General features: G+C 39.3%; 1 protein-coding gene across 9 annotated transcripts in view; it reads right to left on the bottom strand.

The window, feature by feature from the left end:
- Positions 1-25,154, bottom strand: part of DTNA (dystrobrevin alpha) — a 301,963-nt gene that overhangs the window by 111,351 nt on the left and 165,458 nt on the right. For 4 of the 9 annotated variants that reach the window (XM_040984866.1, XM_040984868.1, XM_040984875.1 and 1 more), the window contains exon 1: positions 22,878-23,027. The exons of the other annotated variants lie outside the window; for them this stretch is intronic. The gene's annotated coding sequence lies outside the window, so the exon portion shown is untranslated. Of the gene's footprint in view, positions 1-22,877; positions 23,028-25,154 lie in introns of those variants that run through there. 9 annotated transcript variants of the gene reach the window in all.

The raw sequence follows: 25,154 nt of genomic DNA, 5'->3' as shown, positions 1-25,154 counted from the left end.
CACATGCGATTACCTGCTAATCAGTAGTACATTCCTACCACATTTCTATTTCTACAATTTACCCATTATTTAATGGGAAAATAGGTTACAAGGGAAAAACCTAAACTCTAAAACAGAAATTTCAAATGTTAAATCCCCCTACAACTATAGATTCTACAACCTCATAAACAATGAAACAATAATCAAAAGCATTTTGCTTTAATAAAAGCATCCTTAATTCCTCTAGCTAAAATTATAAAAGCAGCTAAAACAATTACATTTTCTATGCTCCAAAAAAATTGCAAAGGCAGGCTAGCCTTTGAGATAACAATGACTATATTTATTGCCATAGCACTGGATATGCACACAATAAGGTGTCCAGAAATGGCATGGGTTTAATTGTACTCCTGTGTGTAAATTGTCAAAGGCCCACTCACCAAGACATTATCAATGACATTAACTCTCAAGCTCACGTTGGTGATAAAAGTCATATCACAGGGGCAAACAATGCCTCAATAGATCACAGAATCCTTAGAGGGGTGCTTGAGTGTCCATGCAAAAAGGTGGTGAGACTGCGTCAAGGTGGTCAGAGAGACATCCACCTGGCCCTGCCAAACAGCTGGAAGCTCCCCGGGCCCTGCCAAGCAGGGGAGCTGTTCTCTTCACACCTTCGTGCCATCTTCACCTACTGCACAGACCCCAGCACTCCCTCTCAGGAAAGATTGTAGAGTTAGGTGGGCAGGGCACTGATATGGGAGAGAAGCAGTGCTTTCAAAGGATGATCTTAGGAGGTTCCAAGTCTGCAGACTTTCTGGAGAACTGAGGAGCACTGCCTAAGAATGACCTTAATGAAGAGAACCTTGTCATCGATGAACTTTCCCTGACATAGAAAAGCGTTAAGGTACCTCCTCCTACTCTGTTCTCAGACCTCAGAGCAACCTTTTTAAAGGCATGAGAGTGATGAGTGAGTGAATGAACCAATATGGAAGGGATGATCATTTATTTGGGATGTTTCAGTGGAACCGAAGTTTCTCTTCATTAGAAGACCTCAATTCCATTTCCTTTGTGATACTGAGATGTATCTTAACATTTCACCGTGGGAAGTTAATTTTTATGCCCTAAAAATGAAAATTCCATGTGGAAAACTAGAGAGTTGACTTTAATTTAGTTGCTTTCTTTATTATATATGTTTTATGACAAACACACTAAAGGACTGAGCAATTTTGACTCAGTAGGAGAAACAATAAATGTCTTTTGGTCTCTTGCATACTTTCCTTGAGGCCAGGTCTGCGTGATACCGTCAGAGGTTATGGGAGGACACTGACTTTTGAGATAAAAAAGCTAAAGAACACATGTTAGATGAGGGCTAATGCAGGCAGGTGGGAAGATGTCAACATCACTACCACGCATGCTTCCGGGTTCAGAACCAAATGGCAGCACAGGAAGAGAACAGGGTTCCAAATCCAAAACAAGCCAAACACAGAAAGACGAATACAACATGTTCTCAATGTGTGAGAGCCAAAAACAAAACAAAAAAAACCCAGCCACACAATAAAACCCCCCACTGGATCAGAGCACAAAATATTCACCACTAGAGGATGAGAGGGTTGGGTGGAATAAAGGGATTTAGATTTAAAAAATCTTGGAAACTGGGTGGTTTATTAATTGTGACAAAAATTCTAGTTGAGATGTGAATAAGGAAGATAGGGTGAAGGATATATGGGAATTCTTTGTATTACTCTCTCACAAATTTTATTTTGCAAATATAAAGTGACTTTGAAATAAAAGGTTAAAAATTTTGAACCAAAATAAACTTATCTTCTAGTTCCATTTTTTCCATGTAAACAATTCTAGATTGTGGGGCCAGTGCAGTGGTGTAACGGCTAATCTTTCACCTGCAAGAGCCGGCATCACGTATGAACACTGGCTCATGTCCCAGCTGCTTCACTTATCATCCAGCTACCTGCTAGGGCCTGGGTAAACACTTGAGGATGGCTCAAAATCTAGGGTTCCTGCACCCAGGTAGGACACTTGGCAGAAAAATCTGGCTCCTGGCTTCAGATCAGCTCAGTTCCACCTGTTGCAGCCATTTGGGAAATGAATCAGTGGAGGGAAGAACTCTCTGTTTCTCCTTTTCTCTATAAAATATGCCTTTCAAATAAAAACATTCTAGATTGCAAAAGAATCTGTTTCACTCCTTAATAAACATATGTCAAAAAAGAGAGCATAGGAGAACTTATACTATACTAATTTTCAATATCGTTTGATGTACACATAATAATCACATAACTATTAATATTATACTATTTTCCCTTCCCTCATTAAATGTTTCTCAGTAGTAAATAGCAAAACCTGATATAAAATAAAATTAGGTACAGAATGACAGTATCATCACAGGGATTCTGATGACTGCTAATCAATAGAAGCCCAGTCAAGCATATGGGGTTAATGAATGTGGGTGCCAAAATTAAATAGGCCACATGGAAAATAAACAGACATAGTGTATCAGCAGCCAAAAGTTATGACTGCAAGATCCCTAGAACTAAACAATGGCATTTGCACGCCAGGGATTCTTTCCCCTAGAAAAGAGATGACTGGTACCACTAGAGTGTAGAATGGAAAGAAAAAAAACAGAGGCAGCCCTTATTTGTTGCATCTGGATCTGTTCCTGTGAATCATAGGGCTCTTAGTTATGTACCCACCATTGAAGGGAATTTTGTCTGAAATCAAGGAAACTCTACAAGAAGTTTCTCTCTCTCTTTGCAAAAGCCATGGTTTTAAATCGGTGATTGCCAAGAATTTTGTTGGGGAAGAATAGCTGGTGGGAACTTGCCTTCTCTTTCAGTCTTGGATCACCCAGGCCCCTTGAATTATCCTGTTGAGGCAAAGACACGAATGCCTGGGCTGTAGAGTGGGAAGGGATCCGAGCTTCATTCAATGTGAAAACAATAATCAGCACGTATTAAGTGCTGCCCGAGTGTGAGTAGACTTTGAATTAAGCATTTCACTTGGATAATTGCATTTATTTTTTTGTCCTAACTCTGAAGTTAACTGTATTATATTTATCCTTGTGTGTCCACATTGGCTTTGAACACTGAAAGCAAGTGTTCCAGATTTCCACTTCAGTGATTCCATTTAAGAAAACAAGTGTCCCAGAACCTGGTGAGAACACAGCAAAGGATAACAAGCAAGAGGCTAAGTGTCCAAGGCTGAACAAGCTGTTCTGTCTTAACAAAGCCTTTGGCTTAGGGATGCTCAGGCCATTTCCTGCAGGTGGGCTGGTCACACAGACAAGCCATCACTTTTTCACTATCAATGCACCAAAGCAGTGATGCATTTAATAGCACTTCAGTGGCTTCAAACACTTAATGAGTCCATACTATTACCTGGAAATGATCAGGCACTAGGAGAAATAACCACTGAAAAATTGTTCTTTAACAGCTACGAAAAGCTGGGCCTGGCAGCGTGGCCTAGCGGCTAAAGTCCTCGCCTTGAACATGCTGGGATCCCATATGGGCGCAGGTTCTAAATCGCGGCAGCTCCACTTCCCATCCAGCTCCCTGCTTGTGGCCTGGGAAAGCAGTCGAAGATGGTCCAAGGCTTTGGGACCCTGCACCCATGTGGGAGAGCTGGAGGAAGTTCCTGGCTCCTGGCTCCTGGCTCCGGATCAGCACAGCAACGACCGTTGCACTCACTTGGGGAGTGAATCATGAGATGGAAGATCTTCCTCTCTGTCTCTCCTCCTCTGTATATCTGACTTTGTAATAAAAATAAATAAAACTAAAAAAAAAAAAAGCTCCAAAAAGCTGTTGAAAGAAATTCTGGGATTAAGTTTGCCATATGTACTGAATGATAATCTTTGTGCTCACATAGTGCAGAAATCAAACTACAAGATATTCTCTCCCATTTATGAGCTGCTGCATTATTAGAGTTGCAACAAGAGTCAGTCCATTCGTTCACGTAATTACATAACATCAGGCCTTTCAAATTAAAGCCAGAATCTGTGTAACATTTCATATGGAAAGAAGAAGCGTATGTAAATGAAAAAGCTATACCAAGAACTTCCTTATCACTGTTTCCCTATCATATTAGGGCTGTTTCAATGGCGACTTCCATTGCCACTTGCAACTCAGAAGTTAACTGACAGGTCTCCAGGCTGCCTAGGGAAATTGAAAACTAACGCCGGAAACTCTCCTTCCTGGCTCTTGGTTAGAGATGCTTTTCTGATTTAGAATGACTTCTTCGAACCGGACCCAGGAAAACTTCTCTAGAGTAACCATCAGCAGGTGTCAGGTTTGGTGGAGTGCTGAGGAGTAAGAATCCTGGAGCTTACAAGTGGTCGTTGTGATCATAAGAATTCACAGAAATCCACTGAAACAAGCAAGTCCTGTAGCACTGGGTGCCTGAAAATGTTTTCAATGAGAGTTATTGTTCTCTGAGCCCATTAACAGTCTGCAGAGAGGCTGAGCTAATGAAGCCTTTGAATGACAGAACATTTAAACGTTTCAAGTGCCTTTGTTCATCCTCATTTTAGAATTACAGCAGTGTTACATGGAACCATGTAAGGGGAAGACTATTTGTGACAGTGGAGAATGAAAACAGGACTGAAGTTCTCATCTCCGAACAAGAAAAAGATAGTGATAACTTTAGTTTTGTCAATATGTCATTTAAATATGAAATATTTGTGGATTTTTAAATCTTGAACTTTCCATGAAATCAAGCCTCCTTATAGCTCCTTGGATATGAATGCTAGATACCATCAGGGACTAGTCTCCCGTGGAGCCCCAGCCTCCCTCCCTCAGCTTAAACCTTCCTTGCCTTGCCTACCAAGGTTAACTCTGAATGATGGGAATGGTGCAGTCAGCCTTTTAGGCCCCGTTAACACAAGGCTCTGGGGGTCATTTAGCTCTCCTAGAGATGATGTCTTGATGTTTAGTCTTGTCCTGAAGGATGTCTTTCCCAGAAACCCGAAGCCAGTAGTAAAAAGAACCTACGACCTGCACCTGCAGGCAGACACCCAGGATGACTGACGTTTCACTTTGCCATTATCAACCATTAGAAGGGGCAAAATATCACCTGTCAATCAAAAGGAAGACCATGAGCAATGCAGAAAAATCAGAAACCAAATGGTTATACATGTGTGTATCTTTTGATCTCGGATTCGATCTACAGGAACATTTAACCCTAATTTTGGGGGTGCCTGGATATTAAGTGCTATCATCCCAGATCCTTGTTTTCTGCTTTGCAACAAATACTTTGTTCAATTGCTTGGCTGCTAGTAACTGGCTTGCTGTGGCATGTCATGAAGAATTAGTTTTGGGGAAAACTGTAGCGTTCATTTTATCAGTAGAGGGGCATTCTATATAATGTGTATAACCTAATTACATAGTCAGGTCTTTGTTTAAAAAATTAAGGCTGGTGGAGCTGCAAATTGGTACAGCCTTTATGGAAATCAGTCTGGAGAACACTCAAACAACTTGGAATCTGCATGCCATATGACCCAGCAATAGCACTCCTAGGAATATATCCAAAACACCTGTTTTACGACAAACCAACATGCATCCCTATGTTCATTGCAGCACAATCAGTAATTGCAAAAACATGGAAGCAACCGAAATGCCCATCAGCAGAAGATTGGATAAGAAAGCTTTGGTTCATCTACTCCATGGAATACTACTCAGCTATTAAAAAAAACAAAATGCAGTTCTTTGTGGCTAAATGGGCACAACTGGAAACTATAATGCTAAGGGAAATGAGTGAATCCCAAAAGATTAGATACCACATGTTTGCCTTGATTTAACCTGTAATTTTTTGTTTGGTTGTTGGTTATTTTTTGAACCTGTCATTGATACTGTCTCAACCCAGATGTTTCGAAGAATGGAACTTGCATTATTTTTAACATATTGTCTACCCATTACTATGTCAATTAATTCCATAATGTTGTATATTGATACTGAGGCCTTGTTGGGGCTTTTAACTGACCGGATCTTTACTCTGTTAGACCTATCTTCAGACCATAGAAGGTCTCCCCAAGAGGCCACTGAACTTATCTGGACAATAAGACGCTGAACTTTATGCTAGGCATGTGTTTGCAAGCAATGAATCTCAACTGAACTTGAACTATGGTTATGCAACAAGGTGGAGGAATCCACCATGGGGGGAGGGGTATGGGAGGGGTGGGGGGAATCCCCAGCGCCTATAAAACTGTACTACATAATACAATGTAAGCAACAACAATAAAAAAAAAATTAAGGTAATTTTGCAGCTTTTCTCTGTAAACTTGTCAATAGTTACTTGTAGCGAAATCTCGGAAACCTTCTAGACAGAGCATTCTGCACTAGTCCTTCAGGTGCCACTCCTGCCTCTGGGCTCCCAGAACCACAATGCTTACGGGGCTAACCATGCTTTAAACTGTGGATCAAAGGGAAACAGCGAGAACATCACAAGCAGGCTGGCACTTCCTCTTGTTACTAAGCCCTTAACATAGCAGAGGGTAGAGATGGTCAGATCAGAACACGAAGGAGAAGAAGGCAGAGTTGAAATGAGGGTGACCACCAACTAAGTCTCCAGACGGTTTAAAGATTCATCCTTGTTGTCCTGGTCAATTGAATTTTTAGTAAACACGTGTGCATACCTGTGTTTTGAATGAAGCAAACATTCTACATGGTTTAATATCTGAGATTCCTGGGATAGTCTCCTCATTAGCTGGATCTGAACTGTGTGTGTTCTTGGTTCACATGCTGTGCTTCAATGACTGCAGCTTGTTTTGTACAAGTTAAGTAAGCATGCTTCTTGTCTATTGTTGGCTGTTATTTCTGTGGTCAATTAAGATGGGTTTCTGGATAACAGCACATAATAACAAGTTGGACTCCCCACTGCCTTTAATTTAAATCCAGAATCCTTGAAAGGCATTTCAGATCCTGAGCCATCTGGTTCCAGTGTTTATCCTGGCCCATATCTCTGTGCAGTTTAGTCACAGATGCCTCGGGGCATTCTCTTCCTCTGATCCCGTTGCATGAAATACTCCCTTTTCTGTTCACGGTGCATGTTCTCAACCCCAAAGCAGGCCACTGTCATGTAGCAGCTCTGACGGAAGGCAGATCTCTTTATTTTCTCTAATAGTTTCTAGCTATGTGTTTTCATAATACCCCTATTATCTCTCTTTGTAATTATGATTGTAAAATATTTTATGAAGCTGCCGTCTTGGTGCCTCCCTCAGAGGACTGTCAGTTTCGTGCACTATCTGATGTTCATTACATGTTCGACTGCCTAGAAAGAACGCTATTATGGACCATCACACTGACTGCATACTGATTAGATGGCTCACCTTTCATAGAGGAGGGAAGTGGGAGGTATGGGGACATTTCTGTGCACAAAAGGTAAACACACAAGCAATACTTAAAAATGTACATTTGCAGGGTGAATCAGACTTGGGAAGAGACTAAAAGCAGGCAAGGCTTGACCTGGAAAGGTCGGCTTTGAGAACTCACAGAGTAGTTTCTGGGAGTTTTCCTGTTTCCAAGCAGCCTTGGGTTGCACAGGCTACCAGAGGGAGGAACACCACTTGCATAACAGCCAGATTAAAGAAAAACTACATAATGAGAAAATCAGAGAAATGATTCACTTAGATTCTTCTAGTTTCAAATACTTTCTTAAAGGTGTGGGGTGATGTCGTAAAGGACATGGTGTGATTGTTGTTCTCTGATACATTGTTCAGGTCAATGCAATATTAATATAAATAGAACTGATTCAATGGACTTCACGGATACAATTCTAAGCATACAATGATATTTCCTGTCTTTGATGCTTCTTTTGGCTGGCCAGTGAAATGGCAGCGTGTTGAGATATGAGGCAATACAGATGAAGTGAGGCAAAGAATTCCCAAGGCCTAAACTAATACATCATCATCATCATCATCATCATCAAAATAAAAGAAAGTCAATTGCAAAACTCAAATGTATAATATTCTGTGTCCAACTTGGCAAACAATGCTTACCCTACGCTTCCAAAGTGCTTGGCATATGTGTTTGAGAGACTTAAGATATAAAACTGTGCCATTTAGTATAAGAATATCTCAATTATTGAATTTATATAAAATTTAAATTTAAATGGACATCCTGTATTTTTCAGGTGTTCCTACTAATCTAGCATTTAGAATAAGAAAATATTTGCTAGCCAATTAAATTTTATTTGCTTGAGATCATAGAAGAGTCTGTTCATTAGCTTACTGATTTTATTTTTGACATGCAATTTCTTAATCGAATGAATGTCCTCAACCTGCCAAGCATGTAAAACATAAGCAGGGATTTGTTGTGAGGGCTGGGACAGGGAATGAAAAACCAATCCCTCCCAGGTGCCCACCCCTCGCTACTGTTTGAAATTGATATCTTTAGCTAAGACTTTTCATTTTAGATGGGAAAGGAGGATCACAGAGGAGGGAAAGTATAAATCCAGTGTCTTTGGGTCATGCTGTCTCAGCACAAGTAGGTGACTTTGCAGCCCAGAAATGAGTGACATTTCTAAACTTAATCTAAAAGCATCATTAGAACACACAACACATTTTCCTATTCAGAAAAACGTTATTAAAGTCTTGTTAGGTAGCTTCAAAAAGTAGCTAAAATAAAATATTTATCATGCAAAAAATATGTGGGGAAAATTCTATTTCAAATAAAATTTCTTGTACTTGTCTGAAAGTCCAATAACGCCGATTTGTGTTAGTACAACAATGCTGACACAGGCAATCAATTGTATTTTATTTTCTATTTTTTTTTCAGCCTCATGAAGGCTTATCATAGATAGGGAGAAAACAAGTATATACATATATTCTCATAGATGAACTCTGTAATGGAGACAGACATATATCCACTGCTGAATAAAAGAACTTCCATTAAAACCTTGACAATTTGACACTAGATTTTCTGCCACTGCCTATACCTAGCATGGCTTGACGCACTTAAATAGCAGAGTGTGAATCTTGAACTGCGACTAAAGGAGTATTCTACTGTAATAATACTATGGGGAATGGTGGGAGGGGAAAATAATGGGGAACGAGAGGGGGAGTTGGGAATCTCTCTACCTACAAAACTGTGTCCTGGAAAAGAATAACAGTAAAATATCAAATTACAAAAACAAACAAGATGTATGGAAATAAGTAATAAACTGAGAGATTGAAGTGCCGCTATCTTTCACACAATTTTGGAGCACTGATAGCTTCCTAGAATAGCTGCAGTGTCCCCACCACAATCACGTGTCCAGGTAATTCATTCCATAAAGTTACAACTCTAAGGAAAAAAACCTTCCACACATCCTATTTCTCCATTTGTCCATTTATTTCCCCGTTAATGCAATAAAGGATGAAATATGCAGCTCATGCACTTTATGAAACAATGTGAAGACAGAAATAGTTTTTGTCCTTAGGAAGCTGAACAATCCTGTTGAGGAAGAAGGACACTAAATGATAAGCAAACAACTCAGAGCTGTGATACTCAGAGAAGTATAGTTACTGTGAATACTGGCTACTTACTGAACAATCACCACCAATCACTCATTTATTTTATATTTACTATGTGCCCACCTTGTGCAGCACAAGCATTGTACATCCTTTCTATCTTAATTTCAAACAAATCTTATAAATAACAAGGCAGGTATAAAGATCATGGAAAACTTCCTTTGTTCTATTGGTAACCTTAACCGCTTTCTGAGGAGGCTATCAGAACCTTTATTTTGCTGACATACTGATACATTTGATATGAAAGTTCAGAACACAAACAGAAAAGAGTTAAATTTTCCTGCATAGTAAGAGGGAAACATTTGTGTCCCTTTAAAACAATCTGGAGGCGTATTTGAGGAGTAAGAAAAAAAAAAGGAAGATAGACACTTCAGGAGAGACGACCAGAGGTGTTTCCCTCCCTTGGGGTTGAGGAGTAGTCCTTGTGAACCCCCCCTTCAGGGAAGTGGCCAGACCCAGTCACATTTGCACTTCCAATCTCATAAAGGAAGGAGGGAGCGCGCGAGCCAGAAACATATGAAAGTTAAGGATTCCCCAAAACTGTGGGAACAATTCAAATTGGGTCAAGCCAACTTGACATGAAAATTCATAGGGTTGGGAGAACCCAGTGACAGCTAGATTATCCAAATGGGATGAATAACCTCGGAGAGGACCCAGTGCCAGTTATTGCGTGAAGTCTACATCTGACACACACCTGACTCCAAGGATGGCATTCCTCTACTTTGCCAGGTTTCCTCAGTTCTCAACACTTCTTACCTTCTCTGGCTCTGGATGTAATTAGCTCTAGACCATCTTCAGTACAGAGTGCTCATTCTCACCTCGGTTTTCCAGGCACTGTATTCTACATTAATGCTTCAACTTCTGTCTACTTTTGCATACATTACGTAATGTTTGGAATTTTACTTCTTCTGAATGCAGGATCAAATATGAATAAAGCCTAAGGCATTGCCAAGTGCTTTTGATTTTGAGTTACTCATCCCACAGTTTTTCTATGGACTTTATCTATCGAGTGCAGCTTTGCTAAGCACTGAAAATCAGCAGGGAGCAAATATAAAAGTTGAATTTGTCGTGCAGTGGACTGACTTCAAGAGTCACTTGTCCATCCAGAAGGCTCTGGAAGGAAAACTGATGACAAAATGTTCTAGTTAAAGCAAATGCCTACTTTTATTTTTGGAACTATTTCTTGGAACTGTGGAATGTTGATTTTTTTTTTCCTTTTCAGAACCAAGGACAGAAAACAATAAGGTTAAGCAAACACAAAACTTGAAGTTCTAAAGCTCCACTAAACTAATTGAGAATATCCTGGAGGTTTAATTACTAGGGAGAGTAAATCCTCAGCAGGTATAAATAACTTTAGGCTCCTTTTAGATTGTCTGCTTTGACTGGGGAACAACCAGACCTACAAAGACTATTATTTCTCAGTGCCATTTATGTTTCCAATTTTGAATTTCCTATCTTCCATCTTTGTCTCTTAATTTAGGCTGTGTTTTACTTTTATGTCTTTGAGACAGCCCAGTAAGTGTTTGAAAATACTGTTTGCATACCACATATGGAATGTGCCATACCACTTTGAAAAGGCTAAAAAATTGGAATGTGAAATTCTATTAATATATTTGTGTACTACACCTGGCTTCAGTGCAGGGGAAATACCCGACATTTTCTAAAGCACACATTCTGACATACGTTGTGTTTCTTTGCTCTTATCAAAACAGTGCTCATTCTTTGGGGAAATAGCAGTAGCCTGTCACTCAGCTGCTTCATGTGAACAGTATGAAAGCTCTCAGTTTTCCTCTTGACATTTCTCACACACAGAGTGTCTACCAGTAGGAGAAGCAGCCACAAGAGCTTAAGAAATGATGACATTTGGGAGAGGTTTGGTTATTGTTAGATGATGACCACCAACCGCCTGCCCGCTGGTGGAATAACATCAACAAGTTGTCCCAAGTTGTAAGGGAAACTTTACTGGAAAATCCACTCCTGGGCCCCCTTCGTGCAGAGGGGAAGGAAGATGGACGCGAAAAGGGCCTATGAGATATGTGTTGAGGAGTTTTATACCCCTCTAGACACGTGGGCAGGCAAAGGGGCTGTCTGTGCCCCAACTATGTAAGGAATGTCCATTCAGGTGTGCCATTGGTCAACTGGAATCCCGCCAGGCTGGCGAGGTAACTGGCTCCTGTGGCCCCTCCTGTTCCAAGCTGAAGTCTGGGAGACATGCCAGGTCCAGAGCAGACTAACCCCTCGTCTCCAGTGCCCTGGGCAGCCATCAGTTATAGAGTCAAAAATACTATGGGTAAAAATCTTGCTGCCATGTGCCAAAACTACTTGTACTTCAGCAAATGGTTGCAGTTTTTTTTTTTCTTTCTCTTTCTCTTTCTCTTTTTCTTTCTCTTTCTCTTCCCTCCCTCCCTCCCTCCCTCCCTCCCTCCCTCCCTCCCTCCCTCCCTTCCTTCCTTCCTTCCTTCCTTCCTTCCTTCCTTCCTTCCTTCCTTCCTTCCTTCCTTCCTTCCTTCCTTCCTTCCTTCCTTCCTTCCTTCCTTCCTTCCTTCCTTCCTTCCTTCCATTTGAAAAGGAAGGTGGAGCAGATGGTACAGAACAGGGGTCAACTGCTGCTAGGGGCAGCTGCATCCCATATCAGAGCACCAACATCAACTCCTGCACCTGCTTCTAATCAAGCTTCCTACTAACCTGAACGCTGCAAGACAGAAGGGGATTGCGTGCTTGGCTCCTTGCCAACCCTACGAGACACCTGCATGAAGTTCCTGGCTCATGGTTTTGCCCTGCTGTATTTCAGGCTGCTGTGAGTATTTGGGGAATGTACTAGCAAATGAAAGGTCTCTCTCTCTCTCTCTCTCTCTCTCTCTCTCTCTCTCTCTCTCCGGGTTTGCCATTAAAACAAATGGACTCTCTTCCATTGTCCATAACCTACAGTATCATGATCCACCTAAGCAGAAGAATGCTGGACTTGTGACTATTGCTGAAGGACTGTAATACTGTAAAAATCCGGGGGGGAAACAGTGGGGGGAATGTACCTGGTGAGGCTGTAAAGGGGAAATCCCCGAGTCTATGAGCTGTATCATGAAAAAAAAAAACAAATGAAAATAATAATAATAATTTAAAAAAACCCACCTCTCCACCAAGTGTGAGGATGATTTCTAACTTCACTAACTTTACATATTACTACTATTAAAATGATGTAAAATGACCTAATAACAATTTTTGTAGAAAGTACTTGCAGGGGTCGGCACTGCGGTCTAGCATGTAAAGCCTGTGGTGAGGAATCCCTTAGGGACACGGCTTATTTCTGATCCAGCTTCCTCTTGATGTGTCTGAGAAAGCAGTGAAAGGTGGCCAAGTGCTTGCACACTGCTCCCACGTGGGAATCCCAGGACAAGCTTGAAGCCCTTGTCTTTGGACCTGCCCAGACTTGGCTGTTGTGGGGGCTGGCAGCGTGGGTCAGAGCATGCAAGGTCTCTCTCCAACTCTCCCTCACGTTCTCTGTCCCACTACCTTTCACAGAAATTAACACACTTTTTAAAAAAACATTTGCTCATCTTTTATCAGTTGAAGGAAATTTATTACGTGTTCACCAAAAATACAGCCAAATGTACTCTTAGAATATATTGTTTCCAGTGACTCCAAGATTAGATTTGGGCAATAGGCAATGGGCAGCAATCATTTATTTGGTATTTCTTTCATATATAATATTTAACTTTGGGAAATGAGTTTCCAAAAATTTCAGTTATCACTTACGAAATTATTTAATGGGAAAGTGTGTTTCTAATTAATCTTTTTTTCTAAAATTTTTTCAATTGAAGGCAGGTTTAATGTTTTCCATTTATGTATATATTCTTAGCTTGTGAACTACCTATTATTGCTCATTTTCCATTTTAGCACCTTAGTGTTTCTCTATGTATTTTATACATTTTTTACTCGTCTCACGTGTGTCTCAGGTATATGCATTTTGTCAGTTGTTTCTATTATGCTTCACACATCTTTTCCTATCAGGAAATGAGACTGCCATCACCTGCATGTAATATCCATTCTTTCTCTGCACTGGAAAGCAGCACACGGCCAATGGTAACAGGTGGTGGCAGCAGGCTCTCTTAAACAAGATGACGGCATTTGCCTTTGCAGATTTTTGTAAGGGCAAACAGATACATTAGAATTTTTGATGTTTTTCCCATAGCAAATCCTTACTACTATTAGCTGTTTCTATTTTCCTTGCTTATCATTTAATGAATAACTATTAAAAGGCATTTTTTCACATGCAGACATTTAAAATGTTCATGTTCAGGGTGGGTGTTTGGTACAGTAGTTAAGACATTACTTAGGACATCAGTATACTGGAGTGCCTCGGTTCAAGTGGTGGATCCGCTTGCAGTTCCAAGTGCTTGCTGATCTGAAACCTGATAGACAATGCTGATGCCTCAAGCATTTGTATTCTTGCTGCCTGTTACTGGAAGCTGATGGGTGGTTGTTTAGAGTCAGTGGGCAGAGTGTTTGCAGGAGGAATTAAAGAAACTTTTGGGGATTATGGATAAATCTTCTTGATTCTAGAGATGGTTAAGGGTTTGCCCATCATATCAAAATACACTAATGTATGCACTACAAATAGTGTTGCTTACTGTAATCAGATCACAGTAAAACTGTTTTCAAACCTATTTCTGCTCATATTTATAGCTTTATTTGTTGTAAAGGTTGCATCTAGTTTAAGTTTATTTTGTAGCATGAACAGGGATGTTTCCTTCTCAGATATCTTTTATGCATCATAATCCAAATCTTTCTTCCTAATACAGGCTGCCTTCTCAGCATATGTGCCAAATGGTAGTATTAACTTACACTTCCAAATTTGTCTATGCTAACATCTTATTTAATTACAACTTAATATACAATAGCAGCTTTACGATATATTTAATATTTGGAAGGGCAAACTACTCTGCATTTTAGCATTCTTCTCTTGCCTAACCGTAGTTTTGATCAAAATAATCCAAAATTTTTTTACATTATTATCCAAAATTTAAACCCAGAGGGTGGGCTATTTTCTTGATCTTACAAAAATGTGTATGTATTTATGTATTTTACTTGAGAGAGTGAGATGAGGAAGAGAGCAGTGTTTTGCATCTACCGTGTCACTGCACTAACGCGTGCAACAGCCAAGACTGGGCCAGGGTGATGCCAGGAGCCGGGATTTCCTGGCAGACATTCAAGCACGTGAGCTGCATCTGCTGCCCCGAGACACTATCAGGAAGCTGGATTAGGAGGCAGAGGCCAGACTCGATCACTAGCACTAAGCATGGGAGGAGGGTGTCCCACACCGTGGTTTAACCCGCACAGCACAGAGCCTGCCCTCAGATGATTATTTCACTAAAAAATGTAACCACAGAAGTAATAAATATTGTAATTAGTATTGTTAAAATAGATATTTGAAACAAAAACATGTGCAAAAAAAAAAAAAAACAAAACAAAACCCAGGTAAGAGTCACAGCAGCTAAAGGAAAGAAGTTCAGTTCAGGTAGGTTGGAAAACTTGTGGTTTACAACCATGCATTGCTTCTTTTCTCTTGTCTAGACATTTGTTAACTACAGAGAATTGGCCTGTAGTTCTTCCAATCCATGTTGGGTACAAAAGATAGTCCAGTGCAAAGGCAGTATGGGGTCAGTGTGGGTTTTCAAGAGTATGGAAAGGGGGCCTGCTGCGGTGGCCTAGTGGCTAAATTCCTCACCTTGAACGTACCAGGATCCCATATGGACATCGGTTTTATTCCAACAGCCCTGCTCCCCATCCAGCAACCTGCTGTGGCCTGGGAAATCAGTCGAGGATGGCCCAATGCCTTGGGATCCTGCACCCGCATGGGAGACCCGAAAGAAGCTCCTAGCTCCTGGCTTTTGATCGGCTCAACTCCGACCATTGTGGTCACTTGGGGAGTGAATCATCATATGGCAGATCTTCCTCTCTGTCTCCTCCTCTCTATATATCTGACTTTGCAACAAAAATAAAGAAATTTAAATAAGATAGAGTATGGGTAGGATGCGATACAAGCACCAAAATGCACCCCTAGGAATTTCCCTATCAAGATAAACTACATTATTTGGTGGTTCTATGGATATGGAAAATACAGCAGTTTGCTTAGCAGTTTTTGGTAGTTATAAACTGTTCCACTGTCTTTCCTTTTTGCCCATTTGTGCTAGTATAAGTCTCTTCAGTTAGATATTAGAGGTTAGATTATTTTTCTCAAACTATAAGGAAGTACTTTTTTTCCACACTAGTTTCTCACACTGGAAATTATATTTACTGGATATTTCTTTCTATTCCAACATAAAAAAAGTTTTCATCAAATGTGTGAAAATCAGAATGAGGAATATCGGGACAATAACCAGGCATCAACACTTATTAAATGCCTGTGGTATACATATGCCAACTTGTAGCATTTTGAAACAGGATATGAGCTGAAAACGGAATGAGTATGAGAGCTCTTTGTTTATGTCAGCAGCTTTCCACAGGTAAATTGCAATCATTGGTGAAACTATTAAAGGTCAGGAGGTCTCCAGGGAAGCAGCGTGCATTAGCAAATCCTTAGATTAAAACCTATACTTTGGCAGCTAACTCAATGCCACTGAGAAAATCACTAAGCTTCATTGCTTATCCTTAGAAGGGAAATGATGGAGTCATTTCCTATTTGTAGGAAATTCAAATAGAAGGTATTCAAAATGCTCCAGAAACAGTGCATTGCTGTACAAAGCTTAACTATTATGCTTACTAAAATGTGTTAGTGCTGTGGATAATAAAAGACAGAAAACATCTAAGGGATTATTATGAAGATCATGAATTTCTAACATTACGAACCTGTTCTCTGACAGCTAAAAGAAACTTCAAATTCATTAAATAGCTATCGCAGGCATGGGTGACACAGTGGAGAACAAACCACGAGAGAGACCACCTAGCCTTCAGGTCCACAGCAATGCTCTCTAGCCTGGCAGGCCCGCAGTTCCCCTTGCGTCCTCTTCCTGTCCTCTCTTTGAGATGGTAGGCAGGGTGCATTTGCTCAGTAGCATCAACTAAAATCCTCTGAATTGTCAAGTGACAGATAAAGACAAAGGCAGGCATAGTAGTCACCGATGCAAATGACTGGGCAATAGCTGGACACTCGGACGCCATGGCTTGCAGTATCCTAGCCTCCACTGCAGTCCCCAAGACATGGCTTTGCCTAAGTTCTTCTGCCTCAGTTGCTTCTCTCTCATCATGCACAACCCACAGCAGCACCATCCTCCCCAGGAAATCCAGCCCAGTGAGGGGTTGGGCTTGCACTGTCTGTATCTCATTATCTGTAACGGTGAAGGATCTCATTTTGCATTCGTTGACCTTATTTCCGTTAGCTTCCAAGTCAAGTCATTTTATCTTTCTTTTTTCCTCTACAGAGAATGACAATCCATCCATCTCACAACTAAGAGATCAGAACTCAATTTTATGTCTGTCTGTTCTAGTGTCTGGTTGAGTTTTGCTTGGAACCACTCAGTAACTTTGTCCACCCAATAGCAGTGACTGTGTCTTGGCCAGCCTCTGGCTTGATTCCCTTTCCTGGCTGCCAACTGCTCACTAGCTCCCTAAGGTTATGAAAATGTCAGAGCATTTTATTCCCATCAAGACAGCAATGAACAAATTGACAGATTATTCAAATACCAAGTACGGATGGGGATTACATTTGCTCTCATTACTGCCATTAGCCAGTCATTCTTTGTCGGAAGGGCAGAGTGATGCAGATACATACATAGAACATTTCAATGAGGCACATTCTTTGAGGCAAAAACTTTTAGTATACCAGTCAAACTGATGGATAGCATTTAGACAGAAAGAGACTTCCTCTAACTCACAAGGGCTCCTAAACAAAGCCGTATTCACGCTGTACGTAAGAAAACTCTAAGGCTGCCCTTGTTACTGTTACTGAGCAGTGTGGTTCAGAATGACCTAAACAACAAAAGTCTTCTCTATCCTATGACATAATAATGACTGCTAACAATTTTAAGAATGTACTATCTGGGAGGCACTTTAGCAGGTGCCATCTCTTTACATGCAATAAGCTGCGTATAGATAAAGAGCAGGAGGCATGGCATGGAGGGTGAGTTCACTCACAGTGCTCCATCCTAATCAATGTACGCTTTTGGGGAGATCACTTAGTCTCTTTGGGTTTAATTTTATCCTTTGCAAAATGAAGTGATAGCCCTCTCAAACTCATGAGGCAGCTGTGAGGATTAATGTGGAAGTAACTGTTATCATTGATTTAGTGGTTTCCATGTGCTAGATACTGCTGTCTAAATGAGGATCAATTCACTTATATGAGTTACTCAAAAGGTACTTAACACAGTACCTGGCACTTAGAAAGTGTCTACTACATGAGAGAACTCGTGTATCTCCACCAAGGGGCTCCTGGGAAGGCAACAGAGCAGAAGACAGCCTAAGTCCTGTGTCCCTGCACCCATGTCAGACACCTGGAGGAAGCTCCTGGATCTTGGTTTCAAATCAGTTCAGCTCTGGCTGGTGTAGCTCTTGGGGAGTGAACCAGCAGATGGAGAATCTCTCTCACTGTCTCTCCTCCTCTCTCTGTAAATATGCCTTTCAAATAAAAATTTAAAAATACGACTTTTTAAAGAATGAAATGCATAGAAACATTTAAACAGTTAAATTTTAGTATAAAATTGGTGAAGTGTTTTAAATTATTTTTTATTTTTATTTGAAAAGCAGAGTTAGAATGACTAAGCTTCCATATTCTGGCTCACTCCCCACATGGCCACTGTTCCCACGGTGCACATTAGCAGGAATGTGGAATCAGAAGCAGAGCCTTCTTTGAATCCAGGCAAGCAACATGGGAGATAGATTTCCCACGTCACCTCTTAGCTGCCGCACCAGACACCTGCCTAGGTGCATGGTTTCTTGTAATATTAATTTTCCACAAACATTTTGAAGACAAGTATTCTGCCAAGAAGGGGAAATATGGGGTAACACCAGGGGAATAATAACATATCTAAATGAGAAATTCAATTGTTCTATGAGGAGACTGCTTCCACAATGATAAAAAGAACCCTTCTTTTTTTTGGCTTTATGAAATGATCTTTACCTATATACCTATATACTTAAGCTATTATGTGTAGAAAAGGAAATTAATCATTATTTGTGAAAAATCTAAGAATATTAAGGTTTTAAAGAAAGGGGAAATTGAAGAGTTCTTTCCTCGGTTACCCTATAGCTCTATTTCAAAAACACAGAAGACAGAGTGACCCTTGGTTGGAGGAGGAAAGCTTACGTGTTATAAGATATGCCCACTTTTCTTGGCCTCAACAATCTTACTATAGTGCTCTATGCAACAGCCTGCAAATATCAGGGAGGCTTAAAAAAGCAAGAAGCTTTCTACTTACCTTACTGTGAATGCCGGTAACTGACAAAATACCTCTCAGATCTCCAGTCTCTAAGCTCAGAACCTGATTCATCTCTTTCGTGGATTGTAGCATTAATTTTTGGATTCTATCTGTCCCCTATGACTTTTCTCTGGTTATATTCCATGCGGTGATTTTCTCAAATGCTTACAGATCCACAAAGTGTTCAGGATAACGTAGGTCAAATTCCCTGGACAAGCAGATGAGAACATCCAACAGAAGGGGAAATTCTATAAGGTTGACAGGGCTATCTCTGACATCCCCACTCTGCACTCACCAGCAGTATAGTTGACTTACGGGCAAAACTAACTAGTCAGTGAAAAACGCTCGGACCGAGGTCTGGTGGTTGGTACAAATTATTGTGGTCATGATGATGAAGATCTAGTCTCCAAACTTTTCTGTTTCTGCCATCTGTGTCTTTTGCCGATACTTAAGAAACAGGTTGTGAACTTATATTATGATATGTTACGGATATTTTTTTCATAGATAATACAAATACTGTTTCTAGATTTCTTTCTTTGAATTATGCACATAGCATTTTCCAGAAGTAACAGGTTCCCCTGAAACACTCTCTGGTTTCTGCCTTTGAGGACACTCTTTTTTTTTTTTTTTTTTTGTAAATCTTATTTTTATAGGGTGAACAAATTTTTGTGTTTCAGAATACAGAATTAGGAACAAAGTGAGACAGCATGATTTTCTAGCTTTAGTTCTTTCTTATTTTCTTCTACCTCTAATGCAATGGCCAGCCTTCTAGTAATTTTCTTTTATGTGAGTAATAGGGAGAAAAAAAGGGTTTTTCAGAATATGTATTTTTTTCCTGCAAACATAACTTCACATAAAGTGCTGTTGACTATTTAAAATGAATAAAATTTAGAAACTTAATGAAAAATATTGAAATAGCATTAGCTGTGAACATTTCATAATATATTCACCAGAGTAATTGTTATGATCATGTCATTATAAACTCAGTCGAGCTGGTATCAATAAGTGAAGTCAGTGGACTGCTTCTTTATAAACTGAAAAATTGCAACTAAATTTTCATTTCTAGAATTGAGTTTACTTTTTACTACCAGATACCAGGTTACACATTGTATACTTCTTGATAACTTTAATCATTTTGGATGAAAGTCTCTACGGCTTATAGAACAAAGCCAACATATTTTATAATAAGGTCTGATAAGAACAGAGCAAGCACATCTTTTGTTATAGATATTACTGTCAGAATTAAGTTTGAGAATTAATTTCTGAGAATCATGTAATCCATTAGAAATTTCTATCTTCTTTCTGAAAACATTGACCTTTTACTAGATAGGTAGCCAAGAGGTTTCCATTGCCTATCTTAGTCTACAAATGAATTATTATTGTCAATGTCATTGTCATGATCAGGATCACAGCACAATTTTTTTCATTTAACAAATTTAAGATTTTTTTTTACAAAAGAGAACTATTCCTTTTTATACAAGAATTATATTGTGATTAATAATAAAATCAATCTTAACGAATAACTTCAGGAATTGCAACTAAACGTATACTATTTCACTGGACAGTTTACCATCAGTTATTGGCTTAATCTTCATTTATTTTAGAAATATTTTCTTGGAATACAAAACTTACTGTTTTCCTAGAAAAGGCTACGTTATTCAATACAATTCTTCTCCATTAGGATTCTCAAATAACTGTGCTTTAATAGAGGTAAATGTTTGCAGATAATTAGCCCTTTGGGAGTCTAGGGAGCTATAGAAATTAAAGTTAGGATGTTAATAAGCACTATCATTCAAAGTTAACAATTCAGCATGTTTAAACAAACATTGACAAAATATCATTTAATTTAAAGCTACTGGCAAAATTTAATACACAAAAAGTAAATGTTTTTAAGAATAAATGTGCCAAAATAGCTTTAAAAGGAGCTTCTGACTTATGACATCACAGATACGCTAACTCCAGAAACGGATGTGTCTGCTCTAGCGTCAGGTGAACAAAGACCTTGGCAGTTTGGGAAGATCATGCTTTTCGCACCACTCTGCACAACTGTGCAAACGAACTGTCATGTTAGCTACAACAAGGAACAAAATAAGCTCAACTGTAGGGATCTATGTTACCATTTCAATTAATGAGCAACTCTTTATAATTAATATTTCTATCATACCTAACATAATTTCAATGAACGGAAAGAAACTACTTATGACTTACACATTTTAAACATGGTAATAGTGAAATGATAGCACTTTGCAATAATTTCACCTTATGCTATTCTCTCTGTTTCAGTCTCTTTTTCTCCTTTGTTGTACAGAGAGCGAACCCCTTTCTGCGCTGAAATCAAAGAACGACACTTGGGTAAGGGATCGTTTATACTTGCATCTTTACTGTTGCTCTTTGTTTTCTTGCATCTTCTGTTGATGTCTGCTTTTCTTTTACTTCCTTTTAGTCTTTAATAACAACAGATTAGTTCCTACCTCACATTTTATTTTCAGATTTTTACACTGAAAATATTTTCATAGGCATTACTGTCAATTGATTTTGAGGAGCTTCCAAAAGCTTAATAGCAAGTTATGCTTTTGAAAAAAAATGTATGCTTTGAAAGACATACCCATAGCTCATTCTATGTTTTGAACATAGATTCAGAGCAAGCATAGAAATTTTGCAAATATTAGGTGCTAAAACAGTTCTGTTCGTTTGAAATCAGGAAAACTGTGTTAAATAGCAATTTAAACTGTGATCAAACCTTAGAGATGGCTTTGGCACATGAGAACTAGAGCGACTAGAAAAATACCAATAGAAATCCGAGCTTCAATGAAGATGATGAGATCTGCTTTCTTTTTTGAAGAAAGCACGGTATAGGACCAATCCAGGGATAATTCACTGCCCCTTTCCCTCATCAGTGCCAACTGGTGTTTTACAATTGACTTGAACTAAGAAAGCATTTTTGTAAGATTTTCCAACAGGAAAACTATGCGGATAGATAGTAAACTCACTAAAATAACAGTGGAGCTCTGCTACTACTTTGCTGTCAAAGGGGCAAGTTGGTGGAAAATGGTAATAAATCGTAGTGTCTTGAGAGAAAGTCAAACAACACGTATGAGCAGAAAACGTGAACAAGGAGCCAAAATAAGTTATTCATCAAGACATTTCCCTCTTCTTCTTTATCTTGCTCTGTGTGTATCAAAGCCTTGCCCTTTGATGCGAGCTGCCAGGGTGATATGTAAACAAGCAGAGAGGAGGCCCCTGTGCTCTGGGAACTGTTGCCTCAGCACGCTGCATGGAGTTGTTTACATTCAGTTCTTATCGCCTCTGAGCAAGCGCTTACTCAACAACGCAGCCAGCCTCTATTTATTTCTGTTTTTAAATTCTCTGATACACATACAGCCACAATGCCTAAGAGAACACTCATGAAAATACAGGGTGTTGGAAAAAAAATAATAGATGAAATGGAACTATTCATGTTGGAGAAGGAAAGCAGCAACTTGATGAAAGGGGGTCGGGGGAATCCCACATGCAATATATAGACAAAATACCCTGCAGGAGGACTTTGTCCTGCTGCTTAATTCAGTATAAAAGATGGATAACTTTGGACTAATGCCACTAATAAGATGTCCTTTGAGTAAATGGGACAGTTTCCAAAGAACAAAACAAGGACGCACTTTGCTCACATTCACATGTATTTGAAGACACTATTATTATCTTTTCTAGTTTTCATTTTTCATTCTTTGACTTACAGACACACACACAGATACGGTCATACACACACTCATACAATCATTGAACTAGAACAATTCACAATGTTTCAGACTTGCAAATTAAAAGCACATGAAATCGGAGGTGGAGGAGTTGAGGAGCGGACAAAAGAAAATTGTCCTGTGCCCGTGTCGGGGGGAGGGGAGGTGGGGGAGACTGTGAAATTCCACCCCTCGAGTTATGCACCGCAACAGAAGTAAAGACTTCAGCCTCATAGATTCAATTTACCTTACCTGGTTTTGTAGTTAAACGCACCAACATGCCCCTAATTCCTCATCTGATGTACTACATAATCTGAACACTATAGTATTTGACTTTACACACTTCCCTAGAAGGAACTCCAAAGTAACCTTCAACTTCAATAAAAAGCTGTGTTCTTTCTTCCTCTTGTGCTCAACACACAGCAATCTAATACACCTCATCATGTGGTCCGTTACCATGGTAGCAATGAATCCAGCTGCTGAAATACAAAAGACTGACAAAAAAGTTGCTTTTTCCCCCTCCACCCACCCTGACAAAGTCAGATTTTTTTTTTCTGTATGACAAGTCTAATTTGAATATGTTTCTCTTGCTGACTCAACTTGGTGAGCAAGAAGAAGAAAAAAAAATGAACAGCAGAAGTAAAAGAATAAAAGGTCTGCACAACATTTGAAGTTACAAATGAAATGACTCTGCATTTTAAAACACCAGTAATCTCTTAAAATATTGGTAACTGCCTATGACTTTGGCCAACTAAGTATTTTTGTATGCCAGTTACCGACGCAATAGGAAGTAGCTCACAGTTCCTTTAAAAACATTTTTTTTAAAAAAACCTACATTAAATTATTCAATAAACATAGTTGTGAAAAACGGTACAACAGTAAATGAAAGGCTAGTCTCAAAATATATTTGGAGCAAACTTTTTAAATCACAGCTTAAATAAGATAATTAAAATTCATTTTCTTTGTATCAAAACCCTGTGCTATCTCAACAGATTGGGTTTCAGCTTTGTTGAAATTAAACATAAATATGGGTCTGTGGTATAGTCCACTGGAATTAACCAAAATATATTTGGGTGATTATATGTTAAGAGTGGAGTGGGGTCTTAGAGTTGGATCAATCTCAACTCTGAACAATCCTGGGACTCCCCAAGGCAATGACTGCCATTAAGAAGTAGGGACTCACCTTCAGTGTATTCCTAGTGCTTAAGGAAATGCCAACAGGGTCACTGGTGGCAGGTATTTCCCCTCATATCAGCATTGTCTTTCCATTTTGCCATGCACATCTACCCAGCCAGTGTGGACCATTTGTGTAATGGCAAAGTTTAAATACAGTGACTACTCTAGGGAGACAGGAAGGGCTGCTTGCTGCCATCCCCAACCATCTGGGAGTTACTGACCAATTAAAGCCTGGATATAGTCACAGGACAGAACAGACCATGGGAAGTGTGTTGATTATTGCTGTTTCTACATATAACATAAAAACACATTAGGAGGTCCTTTGCAATATTTCTATTGGGTTTTTAAAAAATGACATATATGTCAATTATTATTAAAAAATTATTATTAAAAAATTTGAATGTAATTTCAATAATCTTCATCATAAAGGGTATAAAAATAAAAATTATAGACATGGATGATATTTTTAATAATTTACTGATATTGAATTAAACAAAGCCTTAAAAGGTCACCTTGATTTGTAACAAATACTAAAAACTGTTCATTGATATATAGTTTTAACTACTTTTCTTCACAGTCATCTAATTCAGGAAATTACCCAACACCAAAATCAACTATATTTCAAAAAAAATCCAATAAACCAATACTCAATGTAAAAAAACACAACAACAACAGCAACAACAACAACAACAAACCCAAAAAAACCACACAGCTTTAAAATCCCTTTGAAGACTATCGCTCAAAGAAGCACCCAGGGGTTAAAAACGCCTGTGACCGCAAACAAAGAACTCCAAATTAAAACCAAACTCCTTTCATTGTCGGAAACCACCAGAAAGGATAAAATGAATGCTGTACATTACATTTGTTCTCTTTCATTTGAAAAGAGGGAGACAGTAAAGTCCTACCGCAAATCAGCTGAGATTATTAAAATAGCTTTGGCACTGCTGTGACCCTGAAAAGTCCTTCAGTGCTGTGAGTCATGGTGATACAATCCTATAAAGTGTGTGTGAAGCAGAACAGGCACAAAAGGCACGGAGTAACTACCCTGGAAAATTAGCACTCCCTAATCCTTTTGAGTAGAGTTGATGAAGGAAAGACTAAGAAGCCACAATTTGAATAATATGTAAGTATTCTCGCATGTGGTGGGCTAGACTCTTCCACTGCATGTACTTGATTCTTTTGGAGTCTTTACCTGCTGCTATTCTCCTGGTTTTCATCTTACAAATTCAACAGCCTTTCATTTTTCAAGTTAGCGTACACTGCCACCAGGGCATTCAACGTGATTGGCAAACATACAGGGCATCTTCTGTTAGCTGTTAGAACAACTTGCTTCTTTCCCTATCTTTAAACACT

Source organism: Ochotona curzoniae, unplaced genomic scaffold (genome assembly GCF_017591425.1).
Source record: "Ochotona curzoniae isolate NIBS_2020 unplaced genomic scaffold, NIBS_Ocur_1.0 contig_43, whole genome shotgun sequence".
NCBI classification, from domain to species: domain Eukaryota; kingdom Metazoa; phylum Chordata; class Mammalia; order Lagomorpha; family Ochotonidae; genus Ochotona; species Ochotona curzoniae.
This window is presented reverse-complemented; position numbering and strand designations above follow the sequence as displayed.